Source organism: Oncorhynchus masou, chromosome 22, assembly GCF_036934945.1.
Source record: "Oncorhynchus masou masou isolate Uvic2021 chromosome 22, UVic_Omas_1.1, whole genome shotgun sequence".
NCBI lineage: Eukaryota > Metazoa > Chordata > Actinopteri > Salmoniformes > Salmonidae > Oncorhynchus > Oncorhynchus masou.
In genome coordinates this window covers 11,379,354-11,385,353 of record NC_088233.1, presented here as the reverse complement: position 1 = coordinate 11,385,353, position 6,000 = coordinate 11,379,354, and the positions used below count along the sequence as shown (strand labels likewise).

Here is a 6,000-nt window from a genome sequence, read left to right as displayed (position 1 = left end):
CAAATGTAATGTTTTCTCCATGTCAGAACTTTACTACAGTGATGATGCAGTACACATCATCACCAGTAGAGGTGAGTAAAGTAACAAAGTTTCACTAAGGACAAGCCTCAGATTTCACACACACCTGACATCAGTGACAGGGCAGATGGGAGCAAACTTATAGTCTGTGTTTACCTTTCTTTCAACAAGGCTCGTTGGTCTAGGGGTATGATTCTCGCTTTGGGTGCGAGAGGTCCCGGGTTCAAATCCCGGACGAGCCCATCTTTTCTGAACACTACAGGCTCGTTGTACTGTCCAAGATAATCATTGTCTCCTTGGGAAAGTGGAGATGACTGTGCATATTCAGCAGAAACAGTGACATTCAGTCATGTATTGGTTTCTAGAACAAACAGCAGGCTCACAGGATACCAATGTCGTCTATACTTGTATTATGAGAACGAGCCGAACGACTGGTCGTATAACTGACAAGCCTAATTAGATAAATACTCTTATCTGTCAGCCACGGAGAAACTTCCATATGGTTTTATTTGCAGCTGTAACACTATAGTCCTGGATAGGCCTCAGTCCTCATAATGCAAACGATAACTTACAGCACTTAAGAAAGATGTCAACCACAGACAATGGTTTAATTTGCAAATCTGACAATGTACTGTACACTGAGTGTACTAAACAATAGGAACACCTTCCTAATATTGAGTTGCATTCCCTTTTGCCATCAGAAAAGCCTCAAATCGTCAGGGGCATGGACTTTACAGGGTGTCGAAAGTGTTTGACAGGGATGCTGTCCCATGTTGACTCCAATGCAGTTGTGTGTTTTCTCTGAGAGCTGGTCTCTCTAGAAACCTTCTGATGTTGAGTTGAGTGCTGTACCCATCCATCATGTTGCCATGGTTGGTCACAGTTGTGTCAAGTTGGTTGGATGTCCTTTGGGTGGCGGACCATTCTTGACACACACGGGAAACTGTTGAGAGTGAACAAAACAGCAGCATTGCAGTTCTTGACACACTCAGACTGGCACCGACTATCATACCCCATTCAAAGGCACTTCAATATTTTGTCTTGTCCGTTCACCTTCTGAATGGCACACATACAGAATATGTCGCAAGGCTTAAAAATCCTCCTTTAACCTGTCTCCTCCTCTTCATCTACACTGATTGAACTGAATTTAACAGGTGACATCAATATGGGATGATAGACTTCAGCTGGATTCACCTGATCAGTCTATGTCATGGAAAGAGCAGGTGTTCATAATGTTTTGTAAACACAGACTATTTATTTACATTTATGTAACCTTTATTTAACTAGGCAAGTCAGTTAAGAACAAATTCTTATTTATAATGACGGCCTACCCTGGCCAAACTCGGACGACGCTGGGCCCATTGTGCACCGCCCAATGCGACTCCCAATCACGGCCGGATGTGATACAAATCCCGGACGAAAACCTCCTTTTAAGAAGTCAAATGACTTACAGACTACACATAGTCCACACGACAGTCTACATACAGTCTATGACAGACTTGGTAAGTCTATTTCATGGAAGGAGCAGGTGTTCCTAATGTTTTGTGCACTCGGTGTATGTAAAACTCACCCAAAAGTGTCAGTTACCACTAGAGAGTGGTAAGGAGAGTCTAATAGCCAAAACCTGCCACATCACAGATTCTGGAAGTTAACTCACAGGCTGATGAGGAGAAGGGGATGGGAAAAGTGTAACGATCGGTTGGTTTCCCTAAGCAGGCTTGTTGGTTTAGTCATTCAACTGAGACTGCTCTTCTCTGTATCACGGAGGCGCTCCGCACTGCTAAAGCTAACTCTCTCTCCTCTGCTCTCATCCTTCTAGACCTATCGGCTGCCTTCGATACTGTGAACCATCAGATCCTCCTCTCCACACTCTCCGAGTTGGGCATCTCCGGCGCGGCCCACGCTTGGATTGCGTCCTACCTGACAGGTCGCTCCTACCAGGTGGTGTGGCGAGAATCTGGCTCCTCACCACGCGCTCTCACCACTGGTGTCCCCCAGGGATCTGTTCTAGGCCCTCTCCTATTCTCGCTATACACCAAGTCACTTGGCTCTGTCATAACCTCACATGGTCTCTCCTATCATTGCTATGCAGACGACACAAAATTAATCTTCTCCTTTCCCCCTTCTGATGACCAGGTGGGGAATCGCATCTCTGCATGTCTGGCAGACATATCAGTGTGGATGACGGATCACCACCTCAAGCTGAACCTCGGCAAGACGGAGCTGCTCTTCCTCCCGGGGAAGGACTGCCCGTTCCATGATCTCGCCATCACGGTTGACAACTCCATTGTGTCCTCCTCCCAGAGCGCTAAGAACCTTGGCGTGATCCTGGACAACACCCTTTCGTTCTCAACTAACATCAAGGCGGTGGCCCGTTCCTGTAGGTTCATGCTCTACAGCATCCGCAGAGTACGACCCTGCCTCACACAGGAAGCGGCGCAGGTCCTAATCCAGGCACTTGTCATCTCCCGTCTGGATTACTGCAACTCGCTGTTGGCTGGGCTCCCTGCCTGTGCCATTAAACCCCTACAACTCATCCAGAACGCCGCAGCCCGTCTGGTGTTCAACCTTCCCAAGTTCTCTCACGTCACCCCGCTCCTCCGCTCTCTCCACTGGCTTCCAGTTGAAGCTTGCATCCGCTACAAGACCATGGTGCTTGCCTACGGAGCTGTGAGGGGAACGGCACCGCAGTACCTCCAGGCTCTGATCAGGCCCTACACCCAAACAAGGACACTGCGTTCATCCACCTCTGGCCTGCGGCCTCCCTACCACTGAGGAAGTACAGTTCCCGCTCAGCCCAGTCAAAACTGTTCGCTGCTCTGGCCCCCCAATGGTGGAACAAACTTCCTCACGACGCCAGGACAGCGGAGTCAATCACCACCTTCCGGAGACACCTGAAACCCCACCTCTTTAAGGAATACCTAGGATAGGATAAAGTAATCCTTCTCACCCCCCCTTAAATGATTTAGATGCACTATTGTAAAGTGGCTGTTCCACTGGATGTCATAAGGTGAATTCACCAATTTGTAAGTCGCTCTGGATAAGAGCGTCTGCCAAATGACTTAAATGTAATGTAAATGTAAGGGTATGCTTCTCACTTAGGGTGTGAGTAGTCCTGGGTTTAAATCCCAGATGAGCCCACTTTTTGAGAAAATATGTGATAGATGTATTTAGGGTTGTCCTAAGTGAGTTAGTATATTGAAAGATCAAAAACAAAGTGGGGAGAAAAATCTTGCCAATAGGAAAAAGGTAGACTGTAAGTAGCAAATATGGATATCTGTAGGCCCTTTGGTAAAACAGAGATATAAAACAATATCCAGTCAGTATGGAATATAATGTACAGTGTCGTAATGTCAACGAGTGACTTTGAATTGTGTGACAGACGGTAATATAGATACATCAACTAGAATCTTCTCTAAATTGCCCATGCTTCAAACTGGATCCGGCATTATCCTTACATACAGTATATAATACTGAACTGCACCTACCAGTGAAAGACCTGTGAGAGATCCATCAAACACGTTACTCCCATAGGACATATATCCTGTCCAGCCAAATGCTACCACCTTCAGCGCCATCTCCAGCAGGTAGTAAAGGATGAAGAAACAGTTGATTGTCTGAAAAAACAGATCAGTGGGGGCTGCTGAGGGGAGGACGGTTCATAATAATGGCTGGAACGGAGGAAATGGAATGGCATCAAACCACCTGCTTGATGTATTTGATACCTTTCCACAGATTCCCTTCCAGTCATTACCACGGGCCGGTCCTCCCCAATTAAGGTGCCACCAACCTCCTGTGACAGAGATACATATAAAGTCTGTGAATTGCATGGAGCTATTGACATAAACTGTGCAAGACCCATACCTGCTATACATGAGTCATTCATGTCGGCAGTGCACTGCAGGCACAGTAACTAATGTCTACTTGTAACTACTACTTGTAGTACATTTTATGTTCAAATGGCCTTAAATGTTGAGCCTCTAAATAGTAGTTGTCTGGGTCAGAGAGATTCTTCTCACAGTCAATTACCAGGAGATTCTAGAGTAACATTGATGACGCTTAGATGCATATACAGAAGACTTAATACATGCATATACAGTAGACATAATACATGCATATACCGTACTGTGTTTGTGCAGAGTCTAGAATAGCTACTAGGTGGCAGTCTCTGAGCAGTTTTACTGAGCATGCAACAGCATCAACTTGAGAGGAATTCCATATGCACGTGGCATGCAATGGAATTTAAACTCTTGGTTGTTAACTGTTTGACAGGCTCGTTGGTCTAGGGGTATGATTCTCGCTTAGGGTGCGAGAGGTCCCGGTTCAAATCCCGGACGAGCCCTCCTTTTAAGTTGTCAAGCAACTTACAGTATGAACAGGCCAACATAGAGTGTACAAAGCACAGTAGTGTACATTCACTAAAGCATCTCTATCAACAATATTACTGTGAATAAGTAGCCTGGAATCTTAACTCATAAGCTCTGTTTCAATATTGTTATGGTGAAACAAAGCATGTCAGTTAGGATTCCAGGCTAGTATCATAACTAAGAGCTGTTAGGATCAAGCAGAAAAACAAATATCTAAGTTAATTCGTGAAATATTGTGACATTGTGAACTTGTGACAGAGTGAACTCACACAGATACAGATAACATTGGCCAGGGGCACGTTCCCCACCACAGTGACCACACGTTCCCCACCACAGTGACCACACGTTCCCCACCACAGTGACCACACGTTCCCCACCACAGTAACCACACGTTCCCCACCAGAGTTACATAATGCTGACTGAAGATAAACTGAACCTTGCGCAGGAACTTAGACGAGTACTCAGGCAATGGAGGATGCTACAGAGGGAAACAATGACTTCAATCTGCTGTTCAGTCTCCTTTCACAATAACTTTCAAGTTTGCTTCTGTCCAAATGTTTGCTTCCGTTGCAAATGCAAGCACAAAGGAAAATGATGAAAGTCTGCTTGGAGTTAGACTGAAAGTCTGCCAACTGCATAGTTTTGAAGAAATGAACATTGTCGTAGAGATGAAATATAAATACCTGTTTGATCCTGTCCTTGTCCAGCTCATCAAACAGTCTCTGGAAGGCCTCCTTGGGGATGAAGCCACTGGATGACTGAGACGCTTTCTGAGGAAATTACACTTTTTGAATCTTTTGACGTACCAAAAGTGTTCACAATTCAGAGGTGTGGCCATGTACATATATAACTTCATAAAACAGAGCGTTGTTTAACGCTATGTATTACAGTATGTTGTTTCAGGTAAGGAGGGAACCATCTCACCTTCATGATGGCATCTCTGTAATAACCTGTTGTATGTTAATAAACTAAACACCACAAAGGGGTCCTGTCTTACACGGTAACATCCTCAGAGAAGGTAGGTTCCTGGCTCTGACAGTGCAGCAGCTCAAAAGCTGTCCTGACGCCCAGATGTCAGGGCAGCTATGGAACCCTGACCAGTGATGATTATTTGACCGCGCTGGCCATCTATGAACGTTTGAACATCTTGAACTGTTCTGAGGACAAAAAGGGGTGTAACTCAATATTAGGAACGTGCCTGAGATGAGAAGCAGGTACGGGGTGTCAACATTTTAAACAGGAACAAACAGGTAACAATAGAGACACAACGTCGGCACAGCGGGTAAAAAAACACATATGGCAATCAATGTTGAACGACCAGACCCCATCAATGCAATCAGCCTTGTCTCAGGATGGTAAGTTGGTGGTTGAAGATATCCCTCTAGTGGTGTGGGGGCTGTGCTTTGGCAAAGTGGGTGGGGTTATATCCTTCCTGTTTGGCCCTGTCCGGGGGTGTCCTCAGATGGGGCCACAGTGTCTCCTGGCCCCTCCTGTCTCAGCCTCCAGTATTTATGCTGCAGTGGTTTATGTGTCGGGGGGCTAGGGTCAGTTTGTTATATCTGGAGTACTTCTCCTGTCCTATTCGGTGTCCAGCGTGAATTTAAGTGTGCTCTCT

At 45.8% G+C, this 6,000-nt stretch overlaps 2 non-coding genes across 2 annotated transcripts; both read left to right on the top strand.

The window, feature by feature from the left end:
• The first annotated feature begins 188 nt into the window (after positions 1-188).
• trnap-ugg (transfer RNA proline (anticodon UGG)) lies at positions 189-260 on the top strand. Its single transcript has one exon. It is a non-coding gene; the product is annotated as a tRNA-Pro (tRNA).
• A 4,029-nt stretch (positions 261-4,289) lies between these two features.
• Positions 4,290-4,360, top strand: trnap-agg (transfer RNA proline (anticodon AGG)). Its single transcript has one exon. It is a non-coding gene; the product is annotated as a tRNA-Pro (tRNA).
• Positions 4,361-6,000: the final 1,640 nt, after the last annotated feature.